Genomic DNA, 19,789 nt, shown 5'->3' on the forward strand with positions numbered 1-19,789 from the left:
CCTTCTCTGTCACTCGGGTCTTCCAAATGTCACCTCTTCAGCGAGGTCTTTCCTGGCTCTTCAACCTTCAGTAGCATCTGCCTCCCCTCCCACAACTCTAGCCCATCTCCCCATTTCCTTCCCTGGTTTATCACTACCAGAGAGCACTGAACTTGAACTTATTACGTCAAAATATAAGCTCTGTGAGGAGGGAACCTAGAAGGATGTGTTCGTCACTGGCACAAAGTAGGAGCTGTGTTAATGTTTTTTAAATGAATGAATGAATGAATGAATGAGTGAATGAAGTGAGTGGAGTTTGAACTGACTCCTTCCAATGCTCTCTGAGCAGTGAATGGCTCGGGGGAAATGAATGGGTGCCAAGTCTTCCATGACTCCAGAGCTGCAGACACAGAGCTTTAAAGACCGTGCATCGCTATAGGAGTGGATGACATGTTCGCCGCATTGTTATCCCAAATTTATCGCCATCAATCTCGGCACTTGCGGTGTAGTCACAGCTAATCAGCTTGTGCATACAGCTGTGACAGTGTTTTAAAAGGCAGTCACACGGGCCTCCATCTGCCAGGAATGCAGTCGCCTCTTCCGCTGGATAAACCCAAACAGGTACAGGGTGCTGCTGTGACAGCTCCTTTACCGCCGGGGAGCTTTACTTAGGAGGAAGGGGTTAACCATTGTTTCAAACTGGGAGACACGGTGCAGGTGGAAAGGGAGAATGTCTCTGGCAAGGCGACGGAGGCTAGACTTTTGAGAAGCCTTAGAAAGCAATGCCTAGGCTCTAGAAGCAGAAGGTTCTGGAAGGAGAACCCAGCTGCATATTTAAGTCAGCTGCGTGCCCAAGATAAGCCATTTGGCCTGTCTGAATGGTGGCCTCCTCTGGCCTCCCCTGGCTGCTGGGATTTCAACATGCCCAGCACATAGTAGGCCCTTCATGCATGCACATGGAATGGGTAGTGCCGTGAATATATGGGGCACATAGTCGGTGCACCGCAAGCGTACCTTGCCCTGCTCCTTCTGCCCCCCAGCTATGTGCTCCTGCCCCGCTCCTTCTGCCCCCCAGCTATGTGCTCCACGATGCCCCCACCCTGGGCCCTGATTCCCTCCCCAGCCCCTCCGCAGTCTGCCTTTTTTTCCCCCCCGGTCTTTACGGGCTGACTCATGTTGACCAACTCATGATTCCAGTGGGTGGGGGCGGGGGGGCACAGGCAGTTAGGAGATGCTGTGGTAGAAATGAGCAACTGCTGATGTCCCAGCTTATTACTGAAATAAACACCAACTCAGAGCAGCCGTCCTCACGGCGGCGGCGCCAGCAGAGCCCGTGTGTCTGCAGCAGCCGGGTAAACCCGAGGCACAAGCGAGTGCCCAGCGGGGCCGCTGTGCACAGAGGTGAATCCCGGGGACCAGGAGGATGCAGGGGCTGACCCCGCCTGTCTGCACTGCCCTGTGGGGACCAAGCCACGATGGCGCCTCTGCCCAGGTACCCGTAGCTCAGGAAAAAGAGAGGGTGCTTAAGAAACAGCTGGGAGAAGTGGATACTCAATCTGCCTATTAAAAAAAAAAATCCAAACGACAATGTCTCCTCTTTCCCAGCCACAAAGAGGCCCACTCCATCTCTGCGTCTGAGCAGCGCGTATTTACCAACCCCCTCGCCACTCCGTGTGACAGTTCATTATTGTCGTGTTTATGAATGCAGGACAAGTTAACGTCTGAATGGGTCCCTGGCAGTAGGAATAATAAGCAGGGGCCTCGGTGGGAGGATTGAAGGGGCCGGGGCCAGGGCCGGGGGCCCCCACTCCTGAAGCCTCCAGCCACCCAGGGTCAGCCTCTGCAGCTCCATTTGGCAAGCCCAGGGAGTGGCGTTCAGGCCCCTGCGCTGGACCATTTTCACATTTACCGCTTCACCGAGTCCCCATCTGACAAGGATGAATAGGCATTTAGCGAATTTACTTAGCGATGCTTCCACATGAAATCGTCTCAAAAGATGACATTTTGGGGGAGGGAGGGCGGCCGGGGAGGGGGCTGCGGTTTCCAGGCCTGGAGCCTGTGGAATAAAACCCCTTTTCACAGCCCGGTCTTGTAGGATTGGCTGGCTGGGATGGGTGAGGGGACCCTGCCTGCCCCCTCTCCCTGGACCCCCACCCCAGCCCCTTGCTCTCCCTCTGTGTAAAATGACTGCCCAGAATGCTCAAGTCTGGCCTTCCCAGCCCTCCTTCAGAAGGAGACGTACTTGGGCTGGGGACCAAGTTCTGCTATTGTTGCTTTCAGACGCCTGTCGATAATTTGCCTACATAATATTTAGTTCTCTACAGATAATGAACAGCTTGGGATTGTTGACATGGCACCCCGTCCCAGTCTTGTGTGCTCGCTCTCTTCCACACACACCAATCTCACTCCTCTTTTCCGGGGGAGTCATGTGCCCAGGGGCCCCATTGCTCTCCCCTGGGACCTGTCTCTTTACCAACTTACTTCTACTTTTTTTTTTTTTTTTTTTAGGTACTGGGGATGGAACCCAGGGACATTCTACCTCTGAGCTACACCCCCAGTCCAATTTTTTCTTTATTTTGAAACAGGGTCTCACTGAGTCGCGGAGGGCCTCATTAAGTAGCTGAGGATGGCCACGAACCCAGATCCCCCTGTTTCAGCCTCCCGAATGCTGGGATTACAAGCGTGCATCACCATGCCTGGCTTCCTTTCTACCTTTTGTTGACCCGATTAGAAAGATGCTCGATGATGGAAGTTTTATTGCATTTAATGAGGGGGTGGAGGCTGACACTCAGAAGGACCCTGTGGAATTAGGAGAGGGCACCCAGAAAGTCACAGCACCATCAACGGGGAAAGCACAGGGCCAGGACCGGAACCTGGTACCCAATGTCGCAGCTGGTGCCCTTCATGACTAGATTTCCACAGATGGCAGAGAACAACCATGTGGGTGGACGAGTGAATTCCCTCCCAGGTGCAGGAGAAACTAAAACAGGTGCACGAACATCTCCCAACTCATAGCCTGGACCGCAGACCAGACCTGCAATTAGAAGGCCGTGTCTCAGGCCCCATCCCAAACCTAATGAGTTAAACTTTGCTTTCTGATGAGATCCCCAGGTGACACACGTGCTCTTTCAAGTCTAAGGAGCACAGATCTCCACCAAGTAGGATTGCTGCTCGTCAGTTCTCATCTTTCCATCTTTCTCCTCTCCTGTGGTCTCTTCTGGAAACCCCAAACATTGAAAAAGTTACTTTCATCTCTATAAGCCATGCACTCAGATGTTGGGGTTATTAAATAAAACCATGTGTGTACGACCTGTGCAGTGTGCCCACCATAGAGCAAGCCCTCGACAAATGTTAGCTGTCATTTAAGAGTATTATTGCCATCTTGAACATTGGCTGCCTAAGACATTTAGAAATGTGAGGACCCTCCCTGATGTGAAATTGGAAGATTTTCAAGGCCTAAGACCTATGCAAAGTTGTGCAGCGCATAGAATGGAAAGGGCCCCACTGGAGGGACTTTTCCTCTGTTCCTGGCTGGTGTTGGGAGTTTGGAGTTGGTGGCTAGAGAGTCACAGCACCATCATCCAACCACCGTGGGCATGAAGACATACAGAAAGAAAGGGCTCAGCTCTCTGGTCCCCTCAGCACCCAGAAGCCCTGGTTCCTGCCAGAAAGGTCCCTTAGGCACAGTCAAAGCCAAGCAAGGCCAGCCTGCAGGCAGCAGGAAGAAGCTGGGGGCATACCGAGCTAGTGCCTTTCTGGGTCCCTGCTGCCCACACTCTCATGACTGGGAACCCTTTCTCTAAAGCAGAGTGCAGAGGGACCCTGCCAGAGGCACTTGCAGCCTGGTGGCTGAGAAGCTAAAGCCAAAGTCAGACACAGGAAGCTTGTGAATGTCAGGATTCAGGATTTTAAGGCTCTGGCATTACCAGGCGTGTGCCAACCCCAGGGAGCACTGGAGTTGGCCCCCCCTGGGCTGCACTGGACCAGCCACAGTGGGGTCAAAGTGCAGGTGACGGTGCAGGGTGGGGACTGTGGCATGGACCAAGCTGAGAAATGCAGGGGAGAAGGCACCTTCGATCTGAGCTCAGAAGGGACTAGCTCAGTATCTCCCCGGCTTCTTCCTCCAGGGGACCCATCATCACAGTCATTTCATGTGTGTGTTTAACTCGGATCTCACTTTAACTTAAGCAGTTAAGCTTTAGTCTGATGTCCTCTTCTCAACTTTCCGAATGGTGGAAAAATAACATGCAACATCAAAATCGGCATCTTCGCCATTTCCAAGCACCAGTCCAGGGGTTTTGAGCACACGCACACGGTCGCACAACCGTCTCCATCGCCCGCTGCCAGAGCCCTTTTCATCTTGCAAAATGGAAACTCACACTCGGTAAACAACACTAAGCCTCCAGCCCCTGGCCGCGCGGTTCCATTTTTTTATTTTGACGATTTTGACTACCCCGGGTACTTCATTACAGCATAACTATATGGGGGACTTGTCTTTTTGTGCATGGATTGTTTCAGTTAGCATAATGTCTTGGAGTTTTATCCAGGTGGTAGCCTATGTCAGGACCTCTTTCTTTTATAATGCTGAATAATATTCCAATCTAATATACCACATGTATTTTTTTTCTCTGTTATACATAAAAAACATCACTGGCCTCTCATCTGGATACTTCCTAATGAACCAGGCCACGAAGGGGGTAGACACAGGGCTCAACTCTCCTGATTCCCCCAGGACTAAGGGAATTTCAAGGACACGTAATTAGTTTTTCAATCAGATGATTCTTGGCCAATCAAGATGCGTTGTGTCCCCACGTACACAGATCCATGGAGGGGTATGTAATCCAGGAAAAACGTTCCCCTCCACCCACGGGAGTAGGAAGCTCTTATTTTTGCGGAGAGCACAAGTGTATAGAAAACTGTGCTGGGGGAGGGCTAACTGTAACCCTTTCCCTGTGCTTTTATAGTTCATGAGAGCTTAGATTACGGAAGATGAAGAACTTAATACCAGCGACAGCAATAACAATGATGACATCTACCACTTGAGTCCCTACCGTGCAGAGCCAGACACACCGCCTGGTTCTGTGACTCGATTAACCCACTTAACCCTCGTGACAACCCTGTTAAGTGGATGCTACTATATTTATACCCATTTTTAAAAGTTACACAAATGGGAAAGTGGATCTTGATGATTCTATAGTAACGTGTCCCGCTGCTCTAATCAGCATGTTCAGGTAGATGTCACCTTTGTAAGGCTGCACAGAGTTCTATGGGAGGGGCTCGGCCAATCCCCCCGTGATGGACATTTAGGTCGTCTCCATTTCTTACAGATACTCCAGTGCACCTCTTGCAGATCCTTCTTTTCACTTGTGTGTGTGGTAGGTTTCTGCATGAATTTATTCCTATATGTGGAATTGTTCAAACACTCACTTTGCTTCCAGAAAGACACACCATATAGAATGAGGTCCCCTAAGAGTTGGAGCATGGCTGGGCTCTCACCACTGCCCAGGAACTAACAGGCTGGCTTCCACGACTGAGAAGGGGGAGGAAACGCAAAGGTGATAGAAGGGGTTCTCCTGGGGAGGCCGTGAGCTCCCGCCATCAGGGTGGGCTTCCTGGGTCGGCTGGCTAGGTCTGGGCAAAGCTTTCTGCCTTCCCCATAGCAGCAACAGCCAGCAGGCTCCCGGAGGGCACAAGAACCTCACAGGGAAGTATAAATGACCTCCCGTCAAGCAGCAGGGTGGGATGGGGGCAGAACCACCCTCTCCTGTGCCTGGGATGGCCGTGCCCGCTGGCACCCGTCTGCCAGCTGACTGCATGGAGATTTTCCATCTGGAGGGATGGGGCAATACCTCGGACAGTGCCCCTCTGGTGCCGGCTACAGTCACAGGAAGAGTGAGAACCCTCCTGCCCCTCCTGGACCTGACACATAGGAGGTGCTCAACAAATATTCACTACGCACTTAACAGGTGTCCCAGTGGAATGCTGTCATGGAAGCATCCCTGAGGCTGCTGGACCCAGCACAGGGCCCATCCCACGGGCAGGACTCAGTCCCCAGCTTCACTCGGCTTGTTTGAGGGTAGGTTGGCTGCGTCAAGGCAGGGGGACCACCATCCGCTCCCGTAGCTGCGCCTTTGCCCACTCCAGCCCTCCCTCCGCCAGGAAGGTGCCTCCCCGTGTCTCTGCCTAGTGACCGGGGCACAATCAAGGGCAATGTACAGTGGGTACAACCGCAGCACGACCTCCCCTTGGTTGCGTACTCTGCGTTAAGGTCCCATCTTCCTTGAACCTCGTGGCTACCCTATCCTGTCTGTGCTCTCGAGAGGTGGATGAGGCGGGACTGGAGGCGCCTCCCGGCTCGTCCTGGGTCTCGGGAGAGGTGCAAGGGCTGCAGATCTCAGCACTCATGAGCAGGCCTGTGGCCTCTTGTATACAGTTCTCTCCAGTAATGCAACTCATTTCTTTAGAAACAGAGTCAGGAAGCAAGGAAGCCACCATGGCAAATGGCAGCCACCCCTGAAGACTGATTTTCTTTTTTTTGTTTGTTTTTGGTATTCTATCTCTGATGTATATACCCCCAGCCCTTTGTATTTAGTTATTTATTTATTTAGTTATTTATTTATTTTGGTGCTACTGGGGTTCCTGGAAACCCTTCTACCTCCAGGCTACACTCCCAGACCTCTTTTTACATTTTATATTTGGAAACAGGGTCTCCTAAGCCAGTGCGCGCGGCTTCGAACCTGCGCGATTCTCCTGTCTCTGCCTCCCAAGCGCGGGGATTACAAGCGTGCGCCACCACTCCCGGCTGTATTTTTTTTTTTGAAATAGGGTTTTGCTATGTTGCTGAAGTTGGTCCCAAAACTGCAGTCCTCCTGTCTTAGCCTCCTAAATAATGGAAGACACCACACCCAGCTCTCTGAATTCATTTTAAGGAGACTTTCACTGGATATAATTTGCACATCAGGGGTTTCCATAGATAAACTTCTGTCCAGGGTAGATGGCTTCCTCCCTTGCTGGTCTAAAACCTGTGTCCACCATCTTTCTTCCCCCTGTTATCCATCCCATGGCCCCACTGGTCCACACTGCTGCTGTTTGGTGGGTAATGGAGACTGGCAGAGCTCCCTCCGCTCTGCTCCAGAGGGTTGATGTACAGATCTTACTGACGTCTTCTTGTCTACTAGAAAACTAATGAGCCGGGCGTGGTGGTGCACGCTTGTAATCCCCACGCTTGAGAGGCAGAGACAGGGGGACTGTGCTGGTTTGAAGCCAGCCGTGCTGGCTTAGGAGACCCTGTTTCCAAATAAAAATATAAAAATAGGTCTGGGAGTGTAGCCCGGAGGTAGAAGGGCTTCCAGAAACCCTAGGACCACCAAACAAACAAACAAACAAAAAACAAAAAAAAAAACTAATGAAGTCCAGGAGACCAGAAGAATGGAGAAGGGTCATGTTTGGGGCTCCATGAAGGAGAAGTAAAAGGAAATAAGGCAGATTCCTGTCTAACAGGTAGTCGGGCCTCACAGTTAGAGTTGTTTCTGTTAAGATACAGGGAGAAATATATAGAACATGCTGGACATCATATTTCGTCCTGGACCCTGGAGGCATAATTACAGCCACCACCAGCCACCAGAGGAAAAGTGGACTGGAAGAAGCGCTGTCCACCTCCCAACTCCGCGCCAGCCCCTCCTCCAGGACGCAGTCCTGGGAGCTTCCTAAAGCGGGAGTCTGATCCCGTCACCTCTGTACCTAGTATCCTTCAGTGGCTGTCCGTCACTGGCAGGTAAATAATGTCTTGACTCCTTTGCAGAGTACAGGAGGCCATTCATGATCCGACCCTGCTATGTGATCTTTGGACCAGTTTGGGGTTTTCAGAATGTCCTGTGCTCTTTGTGACTCTGAGTCTGGGCGAGCTCTGTTTGTTCTCTGGGTAATATGATTTCCTACTTCTCGTACAGGTCAGGCTCTGTGCCGGACATTAGGGACAGAAGCAGAAACGGCAGCAGTGGTCCCTGTCCTTGGGTAGCCTAGAGTATATCGTGGGAGCCAGATGTATAGGTCAACACTTGTGATATGGGTAGACCAAAGCACAAGGGTGCAGGGGAGACACGCTCAAAGTGTGTGGGGGCATGGAGGGACAGTCCTCCCTCCGTGTGGGCAGGCGGCAAGCCAAAAAGCCACCTGGATGACAAATCCCTAGCACATTTAATTGGATTTACTCCTTTGTGACTGACGAAAGTGAGGCAGTGCTCAAACAGGGCCACTGCTTTGAAGGGGCTGGCAAGTCCTTTCTCAAAGCCATGCCACGTCCACAGAACATTTGTGAGGAATGTGGCTTTCATTTTAAACTCACACGAGCCATTCTACGAGGCCATCTAAAGGATGTCCCATGGTTGAGCTCTCTTCACATGCCAGCCCTTCCTGGAGATGGCTGTGACGGGGGGCCACTGACAAGGCGCACTCCGAGGCCACATCCCGTCCCCTCATGCACTTGAATCAACCGCCATTCGGCCTGTGTGTGCGTGTGGTGCTTCGGGGGGACTCCGCATGGGCATACGTGTGTACGTGATGCTCGTGATGCTCTGAAATCTGGTTGGGCTCAGATGCTACGAGACATCTCAGACTAGATGACTGAGATGGTTAGTGGAATTCTGCGTTCCCATATGATGACTGACCGTGGCTGGTCCTCTGACTTTGCCACTGGGAGTAAAGGGGAGGTCTACTGTGGTGGACACCAAAGGGTAGAACGTTAAAAGGAAATGTGGTTTCCATAGGAGAGCCAAAGCTCGGCTCCAACGAAGGCTAAAGTTTTCAGAAGGGTGTTTATAGAAATTCTCCCTGACCTTAGCCACATTCTTGCTGATTTTGAGTGAATTCCTTAAACTCACTGAGCCTTATTTTTCTAAACTGCCAAATGGGGGGCACATGGTGTCTGAGTTACCTGTCTGTTGTAGGTGGAACACACACCCTGCCTGGCCCATAGCAGGTGCTAAGGAAAGAAAGACATTGGAAAGATGTTCCTATATTCTTTTCTAGAAATGTGGGAGGAAGGGCCACACACCTTTCTTAGACTTCTACCGAGTTATAATTTATTCTTTAAGTTTTGTGGTACTGGGGATTAAACCCAGGAGAGTTCTACCTCTGAGTTACATCCACAGACCTATTCCTTTTATTCTTTTAACTTTGAAACAGCATCTAAGTTGCTGAGAGCCTCTTCAAGTTGCTGAGGGTGGCCTCAAACCTGCCATCCTCCTGTCTTAGCTTCCCAAGTACTGGGATTCTAGATATGGGCCACCACGCCTGGATGCTATAATATTTTTAACTTTACACCTCTATGCCAGTACAACTATAAGTCATGCAAGTTTAAGTCACTTGACTGTAAGCTTCCTGAAGACAAAGACATCATCTGATTAACCTCCACTGCCCTAGTGTCCAGGCCAGGTCTGGAAGGCAATGGGCTCGATCGGCCTCGGGTCTATTTTTCCTTGGGACCCCATCGTCATCTCAGATCAGCTCCTGAAAGTGCTCAGCACCTGAGGGTGGGAATCCAGAATGAAGTCTTTTGCTCACAATATTCCCATTGCCGGGAACTCCCTTCCCACATCTTTGCCTGATCAACTTCTGCTTGTCTTTGCAAATGTCGGCTCAATGCCAGTTGAACTGAAAAGGGCTGGGGTGTCAATAGCTGTTAAACTGCACCGAACTGTACTGATAAGCTCAACTTTCTGTGTTTATTTCTGAGGACAGATGGTCCCCCCGCCATTACGTTCCCCTGGGATTACTCAAATAATGGCATGACCTAGAGTAATAGCCTGCCCATTTCAATTTCACCAGAAAGATCTCCCTGGTGCCCCAGCCTTAATGTACTGGAATCTGGAGTGGCTGAGATAAGGTGGACCTGAGATCACAGAGATGCTGCTTTGAGTCCTGGTTCTACCGCTCGTTGGCTTGGGCATGCCACTTCCACTACCCGGTGCTCAGCGAAGGCCTCATCTTTAAAACTGGGGATGGTAACACTACCTACTTCATAGGGGTTCTTGAAGGTTTATTGAAACAAGGGGAAATTATCTGTTGTTCGCAACTGATAAATCCTAGCTTATGTAGAAACTAGTACCAGAAGCTGGAAGTAGTGGCACAAGCCTGTAATCCTAGTACTTGGAGGTATCAGGAAGGAGAATTGCAGGTTTGAGAACAGCCTCAGCAACTTAGGGAGACCTTAAAAACTTATCAAGACCCTATTTCAAAGTTAAATAAATAAAAAGGGCTGGGGGTATAACTCAGCAGCTCAGAGGTAGAAGGTCCTTGGGTTCAATCCCAGGAAAGAGGAAGGATGGAAGGAAGGAAGGGAAAAATGAAAGAAAGAAAAGTAAAAGAAAGAAGGAAGGAAGAAAGGAAGGAAGGAAAGAAAGAAAGAAACAAAGAAAGAAAGAAAGGAGAGAGGGAAGATCAGAAATGAGCAGTGACTGTTAGACAGGGAAACCAAGATTACTACAGGTTGGGTAACCAGGCCCACAGAACGCTAGAAGGTCAGCTATTCTTGTTGTTGCTATAACTGGATTATTGTGTCTCCAGGACAAGGGTCTGTACGTGTCAGGGGTAGGATCCAGCAAGGATCTCTAACTCCCTGTATTTCAAATTTGGATCAGGTTGGATTTCTGCCTGGGGTGGGACAGAGTCAAAGGACAGTGGCTGCAGGGTCACCCCATCCTCCCTGGGCAGCTGGCCAGGTCCACTTGCCTGTCTGCATTGAAACAAGGTCAAAGCGCCCTGGCACGCAGACAGGGAGTCCCACACCTTGCTGTGGAAAGCAGGCACCGCCACCGCTGCCCACCTCGGGCAGACCGGCCTGCTGGCTGCGAAGGGCTCGTGGGGGGTCAGCATACACGTTGCCCGGCACATTCTCCCCTCTTGACTCTAGGTTTTCAAGGCTGCCTGTTTATCTCAGAGGGCAGAGAAGATACTTAAAAAGATCAGGCTGTTTGAACAGAGGTTTCAATGGAGTCAAGTGACAGTTCCCAGAGACAGAAAACTTCAGAAATGTTTCAAAGGAGAATTTGTCATATAGATTAGGGGATTTTCAATTTGCATATGGGGGAGCCCCACTTCCTGCTGGGCATTTGGGGCCTCAGGACAGACCACCCAAGGCTTCTTCAACAGGGGGAAGAAGTTTTCCTCCCCCCAACTTTCACACTGAAGTCTAGGATGAAGTTTCAGTTGAGTAAGGATTTTTTTTTTTTTTTTTTTTTGTGGGTCTGGGGATGGAACCCAGGGGCATTTGACCTCCGAGCTAAAGCCCCTGCCCTATTTTTTTATTCTTTATTTTGAAACCGGGTCTTACTGAGTTGCAGAGGGCCTCACTAAGTAGCTGAGGCTGTTCGCAAACTACACTCCTTGGGTCTCAGCCTCCGGAATGCTTGGATTACTAGCGTGCACCGACACGCCCGGCTCGAGTAAGGACTTGGAAGGATTTGGTAAACTTAAAAGCAAAAGGCTAAAAGTCATTAAAGAAAATCACCAATTTGGACCCCGGTTCTTTTTGTGGGACAGATGACAGTGTTTCTGAGCCCCACTGTCGCCCTCTGCACTCTGGCACACACACTGTACCATGTCTCCTACAGCTATTTTGACGATAAAAGGAACTGTTATGTTAGCTGTTAGCATGGGTGCTTGGAATCCACCATACATTTAATAAGCCTTTGGTTGTTATCACTGGGCCTGTGAATTAAATTTCTTCCTCCCTCCCCTGTCCTCTCTCCCACCCTACCTCCTTTCTTTTGTTCTGTCCTGACTGCTCAGTTTTTTAAATTACTTGAGAGTTTTCTCTCAGATTTTATAAGCTCTGTTCACTGTCTTGGGAAATACGATTTCCCCCTCGGACAGGTCAGACTCTGACTTAAGCACTTGACACGCATTCTTTGTGTCAAAACTGTGCTCGTGCCGGGAGTGGTGGCGCACACCTGTAATCCCAGTACTCGAGTGGCTGAGACAGGTGAACTGCAGGTCCGAGGCCAGCCTCAGAAACTTAGCAAGGCCCTCAGCAACCTAGTGAGACCATTTCAAATACAAATGAAAATAGGGCTGAGGTTGTGACTCAGAGGTAGAACACCCTGGGTTCAATCCCCAGTAACACACACACACACACACACACACACACACACACACACATGCACACATACATACACACACACACCCCACCACCACCACCACCACCACCACCAACAACAACAACAATAATGTGCTAGTTTCTGACTTTGGACATGAATTCTGCTTTTTCAACCACAGGTGCCATTTTGAGTTAGATGTGCCCATTTCAACAGGGAAGTCCAAATTTTGTTTTTATTTGATCATCTATGAGTTCACATACTCTGCTCCTTGGGCGGACTTTCTCATTTAAAGGAATTTCTGTCCCCTCCCAGACAGGTATTTACTCTGGCTTCCCTTGAGTCTTTATGGGAACCTATACAATATTTACTAATAAAAAAAACTTATTTACAAATCTCATCTGGGACCACACCAAAGACCCGCTCACATGGGCTGTGTCGGGAGATGCTGGTACAAGCCCATTGATCACTGATGAATTATCTTCTGTGCCAGGTCCCTGAGTGTTTACATGTAACATTATAAAACAAGATTGTGTTATCAATTATAAAACAGGACATGTTCCAGATAAGGGCAGAGCTCAAGTCTGCCTTGTGTGCACCGCTATAATCCCCATTTGTTCCTTTAGAAAATATTATGTTACACCCGCTTTGAGTAGGGTACTGTTCAAGATGCTGAGGGACAGAGGTGAGGGAGGCCAAGTCCCTGTGAGAACCGAGCCTGGTGTCCCCAGGTATCCATTGCAGGGTTATCTTGTCTCCCATGCACCAAGCACAGGAGTCGTCATGAGCCATGCTGACCAAAATCAAGAACACAGGGCCTCCAATGGTGTTTTGTGTTCTGAGGCTCACACGAGGAGCCCTAGTTGAGGAAGTTGGTTGGCATGTACCCTGCACATAATAGTTGCTCAGTAAACACAGGGACAACTGTGCCAAGTTCCTGATATAGAATTCTCAGCTCCACATGGAATCCCTTTTTATGCTGAGGCAAAATACATGGGCAGGTCCAGCTGGGAAGAGTGTCACATGAGTGACCTCCTCAGGACTTTGCTCAAGCAGCCCCTTCACCTAGAACATTCTTCCTCCATGCCTTTTTCCACTCAGTTAATTCCTCCTCTGTTTTCAGTCTGAAAGTACTTCTCCAGGGAAGTTTCTCTGACCCCTTAGAAGAGAAGAGGTTATATGTGTGTCAATTTCTTGCATTAAATGCATGTAAATTTTTAATTGATAACACAATCTTTCTAACAATGCCATGAAGATATAATTATTTAATGACTTAATCAGAATAATTCCTCAAGGCAAGAGATGTTAAATACACTAGTGGTGGCTGTAGCCTCAGATCCTAGCAAACATTTGGCCTGTTGTGGGTTTCCCACAAACATGTGTTGACTGATTTGACTGTTTGAATGGATACTTCAACCAATAATAGGACCCTAAAGCTGGTATTTCATTAAAATGCATTTTGTGGTCATCACCTTGGTTAAAAATGCCTCTTCAAAGTGATATTGCAACCCAAGGCAGGCTTCTGAGACAAGCAACAAGAAGAAGCACAAATATATGGAGAAAGATGGTCACCGCAGCTGGTACCTGGGTTGACAGAATCATCCGGGATAATGGCGGCAAGGCCATGCGTGTCTGGGGAGATGGCTGGATGGGTCAGAAACTAAATTTTCAAGGGCTGTGATGTGTATATTCTGGGCAAGGCTGTTATCTGAAATGCTGGGAGATTTGGTGCCATTGTCTGGTATAGGTGTGTGCAAACTATGGCCTATTTTTAAATAAAGTTTTATTGAAACACAGTCTTGCCCACTCATTTGTGTAATGCCTGTGACTGCCATACTGCCACAATGGTGGAGTTTCATCATCAAGACATAAACCGTAGACCGAGCAAGCTCGACATCTTTTATCTCTGACCCTTTAAGATAATCTCTGACCCTTTAAGAATAAGTTTGCCAATGTCTTGTCCAATATAATGCTCCCCTCCCTCTCTCTCTCTCTCCCTCCCTCTCCCTCTCCCTCTCCCTCTCCCTCTCTCTCTCTCTCTCTCTCTCTCTCTCGTCCTACTCTTTCCCCACAACCTTCTGGCAATCCACCTCATCAAGGCATCTTCCTGGCCCACCCCAACCCCTCCCATGCCCTAGTTTTTCTTACACTGCCTATCCCCACCCACTTTTCCATTGTCTCCATCCTCAGGAGCATGGGAGTGCCAAAGCAGTCTTATGCTTTTCTTACTTCTGTATTCCTAGGACCCTTCAAGGCAGCTGGCATAGACAGGTGCTCATTAAAAATTACTGAATGACCCAAGAGCTACTTACCCCTGGTATTATTGCTTGGTTGATATTTTCTTATTGAAGTCAACTATTGTGTGTGTGTGTGTGTGTGTGTGTGTGTGTGTGTGTGTGTGTGAGGAGTACTAGGGAATAAACCAAGGGATATTCTACCTCCAAGCTACACTCCCAGCCCTATTTATTTTTTAGATTGAAACAGGGACTCACCAGGTTGCAGAGAGCCTCATCAGGTTGCTAAAGCTGGCCTCAAACCTGTGATCTTCCTGTCTCAGTCTCCCAAGTACTGGGATTACAAGTGTATGCCACCACGCACGTCTAACTATTTTTTCCAAAGAAAATTTCAGCTGCACAAACCCAGGGTTGGGCATGTTAATTTTCACCTTCTATGTGTAAATATATATAAATATTGACCTCTTCATAACCTTGCCTGCATATCACTGCATATGATTTTGCATACGACAAGTGGCATGCGGCTCGGCATCCTGGGGACTCCCTGGCTTGTCCTTAAAGACATTGGTGAGCTTAAGGCCAAGCTTTAGTCCTCCGTAGGTGGGGAGCCTCATGTCCCTCCTCTCATAAATAGACATGATGGAGGTCCCGTGTCACCAGCTGGCTGAGAGATTAAACGAGACCATGGGAAGCACTTAGCACGCATTACACACTCGGGGCTCAGTGAAGAGTGGTGGGGACACTCGGGGAAGGAGACTAGCTCTCACCAGCTTCACTCACGACAGAGCAGGCCCCTGGGCACGGCATCCATCACTCTCAATGAAGCCCGCCCAGGACATTGCCCCGTTCTGAATGGTTCCACCAGCATCCTGGCAAGGCAATTTGAATTAATGGGACCATTTAGCTGCAGGTGTCCAGAGAATGCATTGTTTAAAGTAACTTGTTAGAAACTTCCCGGGGGTGGCAAACTTTTAAACAAAGATTGACTCTGTAATCAAAAATTGCTTGGCCTTAAACCAGATTCCAGCATTCCAAAGAGCGCAATTATAGTGAGAAAGGGGTGGCGATGTCTGCGCCCCTGGCTTGGTTTGCCAAGTAATGTTGACTGATGAACGCAATTAAACTGCACGAGGAGAAGCCTTCTCTGGAGGAGGAAGGACGCAGGAGACAGGCGGTGGCTCTTGTGGACACGATTTCCATGTCTTCTCAGCAAGGAAATAAAACACCTGGTGTACCGCACCTCTCCCACCGCCCGGGGAAAACTAGTCAGCGCTGCCAGTGACCCCTTTTTTCATTCACCCTGTGTGATGGGTTGGTGTTATGGACCCAAGCTAGAATCCAGGTTCCAGCCACTCTATCTGGCTCCAGTAGGGCGGATTCACCCAGGATGAGCAGGGCTGGGAGGAGGCAGGGCCGGGTCTATGGAGGGATGGGAACCTGGCTCGGCCTGGGCGTCTATTCTATGACCACTCTCCATGCTGATGACCCATGCAGACATCCCAGCCACCTTCTCATGCTGCCTAGGGCCATCAAGGCAGTCAGAGGCACTTGAATCTGGAGATAGGGTTAGTGAAGACAGTAAAGGATTCAAGAGGTAGGACCAGGGAAGCTTTGGGAAGACTAGGGCTGCCCCGAATCCAGGGCAAGCCCAGGAAGGGCCTTAGGAAGGACCCGGCTTCCCCCACGGTGGAAGAGAGCCTCCTCAGCCTTGCGCAGAGGGGGCCCAGCCGCGCTCATCTGCAGACAAGGGTGGCCCGGCTCAGTGTGACCACTGGGTCTCCGCAAAGCCACGCCCCATCTGTGCTTCTGTGTTAATACAAGGCATGCAGAGATAAAATATGAGGAGAGGGAAAAGAAAGAGACCATCAGAAAGGCCAGTTCAAGCTGGGCGACGTGACACATGGCGAAATCGCAGCACTTGGGAGGCTGAGAAAGGAGGGTTCAGGTTGGGTTGGAGGACAGCCTCAGCAACTTAGTGACACCCTGTTTCCAAAAATAAATTAAAAAAAAAGCATGACTGGAGGTATAGCAATCAGTGCCCCTCCCGTCCCCCCAAAAAAGCCAGCCCATGTTTGTGTCTGGAATTAACAACCACAAAGGGTCTGTCGTGTCTTCTAGAGTCACGTGATCATCCTCCTCCTCAAAAGACCACCCTTTCCGCCGGGCGTGGTGGCGCACGCTTGTAATCCCTGCGCTTGGGAGGCGGAGACAGGAGGATCGCGCAGGTTCGAAGCCAGCCACGCTGGCGTAAGAGACCCTGTTTCAAAAATATAAAATAGGTCTGGGAGTGTAGCCCGGAGGTAGAAGGGCTTCCAGGAACCCCAGTACCACCAAAAAAAAAAAAAAAAGACCACCCTTTCCTTGCACAAAATGCCCAACTCTGCACTGGGTCCTGGGTCCCGGTTTCTCTGGTCTTTGGAGCAAGCCTCTGGGGACGGGGGGGCGTCGCTGGCTTCCCATGCTGGGCCTCCTCCTCCCGCCTCCTTCCTGGATTACGTGCAACGTGAGCATCTGTGGGCTGGACAACTGCCCTGGGATGCTGCGCCTCTTTCTTACATTCCTGGCCTCAGGCTTCACTAACCCTCTTGGGGCTGAGATCAACCACACTTTTCCTTTGGCTTCTTCCTTTTATGCATCTGGGCAGCTAGGGTGAGCTAAGGGTAACTCTGCTCCATACCCGTTAGCAGGGCTGAGCATCTGGGTCCCAGTATCTGGTTGGCGGGAGGGCGACAAGGCGGTTTTGCAGGTACAGCCCTGAGCTGCCCTGCTAACGCAGCTGTGTGGCAGAGAGCTGGAAATAAGGTGCTGTGTGGATGGATTCCCAGTTGTCTATTGTTCCTTGGCTAGCTCAGTACTACGACACGAAGCATTATTGTTCTCCCTCCTACAGGTAAGGACATTGAGACTCAGGGAGACCGGCTTCGCTTGTCTTGAGAGGGCATAGCTAGGAGGGACGGAGACAGGTGTATTGGTGAGCTTGGGCTGCGGTAACAAGATCCTTCTGACTGGCCACGGTAAAACAGACCTTTCTCTTCTCATAGTCTGGGAGGCTGAAGTTCAAGGTCAAAGTCAGTGGCCAATTTGATTCCTAATGAGGGCCCTGCCCTGGCTCATAGGGCGTCACCTTGCTGTGTTCTCACATGGCACAGAGAAAGAAAGAGAAAGAGAGCCCCCTGGTATTTCATTTGATAATTCTGCAAGACTAGTGCTCTACCATCACCCTCCTGCCCTCTCTTAACCTTCAGGACCTCCTCTAGGCCCTACCTCCTATACAGGAATAGGACTCGCACAGATGAATTCTGGGGGACTGCAACTCAGCCTGTGGCGACACTTCTAATGCTGATCAAGCTGATGTCGCATGGCCTCTTCTTTGCCCTCCTGGAACGAATTGATGGTGCAGAAAATGCCTGCATTGTTTTTGGTTTTGCTTTGAAACAATTACGCATATCTGGGGGGATGGCAGACATTCCTTTCTAATTATGCATGTGTTAGGCTAATATTTTAATGGAAGACAATCCCATTGGGTACCACCAGTTAGGCAGTTAGGTCTGGAAAGCCAGAGATCCAGAGGGAACAGGCGTTTAGAGGGATGGGGAAGCAGGCAGTTCTAGCTAATGTGGGGCAGCTGGTCCCAGGTCTATGTTTTGGGTGAATATGGTAGTTCAAGTGCGGTCTCCCATCAGCCGAAGAGGGAATGCGCCCATCTGGATGGATGGCTGTGGGGGTCATGTGGTGGGGTCTGTGGTTTCATGTGATTGGCTTTCCCCTGGGGTCAATGGCTCATGCACCACGCCGGTCAGCCAGCCTTGAGGCAGCTGGGGCTGAGAGCAGAGCACTGAGTTTGCAGTCAGTTGAGCCTGGGTTCAAAACCCGCCCTGGCTGCTGCCCTGCTGCGTGACCTGGGGTGAGTCATCTGAATGTGCTGAAGCTCCTGCCTCTTGGCTTCTCCTCCAGACGCAGAAAACAAGGACGCAGCGGGCAGAGGAATGGGCAGGACAGCTTCAGCCTGCAGCTATAAGCAGGGGCAGCAGGACCTGCTGGTGAGAACTTGGGTGTTTGGAAGTGTGGTTTCGAATCCCACCTCTGGTTCACAGCAGTTAGGGTGCCCTGTACAAATCCCTTAACTCAGTTTCTCTTCATGTGTAAAATGGGGTGCAGAAATGGTGTCTATCTTCTGAAGATGTTGCAAGGCTAACGCTGGATCACGCACGGAGACCACTTGGCCCAGGATCCCAGGCCAAGTAAGTGCTCAAGGAAGGTTAACACATGACACACTGGAGGATGCGGATCTTAAAGGGCTTCCCCAGGCAGTCTATGTGGAGGGGCCGTGACGGACCACGCCCCATGCTGGGCCATGACTCAGGGCATCAGCCAGGAAGAGAAAGTAAATATATAAAAACAACAGTTTGAAAATCTAGAGTGCAGTTTCTACATCAAATGGTTAGACCTTCACCCTGTCACTGGGGTCCTGTGCTGACCCAAATAATTTATGCCACCATCAATAAATAGATGGTGGTGATACCGCTCCCATGCCCATGTGACCTTCCAAGACAGGGTTCTGTCTCCAGATCACACTTGTAAAGAATCCCCCAATGCACCCCAGGCAGTCAGATGCAAAGGACAGGTAGAGGAAGAGCGGCGGATGGCAGTGTGGCTCTCCCACCTCGTGGACCACCCCGAGCTCACCTCCAGACTCCCAGGATGCAGTTGGCACGTGCCAGCATGCGCACCGCCCGTGCCCTTGGCCGCTGGTGGAAGAGCCACGAGAAAGAAGTCTTGGCTTTGCCAAGGAGCAAACGCGCTCTGTGTACTGAGCGGGGAAATGCTAGGGTTGGACATGCCCCGTCATGGACATGGAGATGCTGCCCGGAGGATGAAAACCTATGAGCTCTGGGGACGGGGAGATGAGAAAGAAAATTCAAGGCACGACGTTCCCATGAGACCTCGGGCAGAAGGTGGAGGCCACAGTTGGCTCTGAACTGTGGGGCCTCAGTTCCCTCTCCTTTTGGTAAAAGCAGAGTTAATTCTCTCTAATGGCAGGATTTCTACTCTGTGGCAGAAATGCGGGGTTTATGAGGGAAAGTCATTTGTTTATGCCTCAACTTAAGTCACACACAGTTTCAAATTTAGTACCCAGTCCTGCCACGCCCACTTCCAGCTGTCTGCGGCTGCTCACGGTCGGTGGCTCCTGCGTTGGACAGCACAGGCAGACAACGTTCCTGTCACCCCAGAACACTGTATTGAACAGCACTGGCTAGAACATTGCCTGGCTTCTAAGAGGACCTCCACAAACTTTTGACAAATAAAAGGGTGACAGAACAAGGTGTTCTACTTGGTCTCTCTTGAGTCATACATCTGAGAATGGATCTCTAACTCAAGAGAGAGCCGTCAGACATCAGAGTCGTGTGTGTGTGTGTGTGTGCGTGTGTGTGTGTGCGTGTGTGTGTGTGTGTGTGTGTGTGTGTGTGTGTGTAGTACTGGGGA

The 19,789-nt window shown here is 50.2% G+C and overlaps 1 protein-coding gene across 1 annotated transcript in view; it reads right to left on the minus strand.

Annotated features, from left to right (window-relative positions):
* The window catches only part of XYLT1 (xylosyltransferase 1), a gene marked incomplete at both ends in the record, with an annotated part of 299,012 nt that overhangs the window by 39,102 nt on the left and 240,121 nt on the right, over window positions 1-19,789 (minus strand).

Source organism: Muscardinus avellanarius (assembly GCF_963383645.1).
Source record: "Muscardinus avellanarius genome assembly, chromosome: 10".
Lineage (NCBI taxonomy): Eukaryota > Metazoa > Chordata > Mammalia > Rodentia > Gliridae > Muscardinus > Muscardinus avellanarius.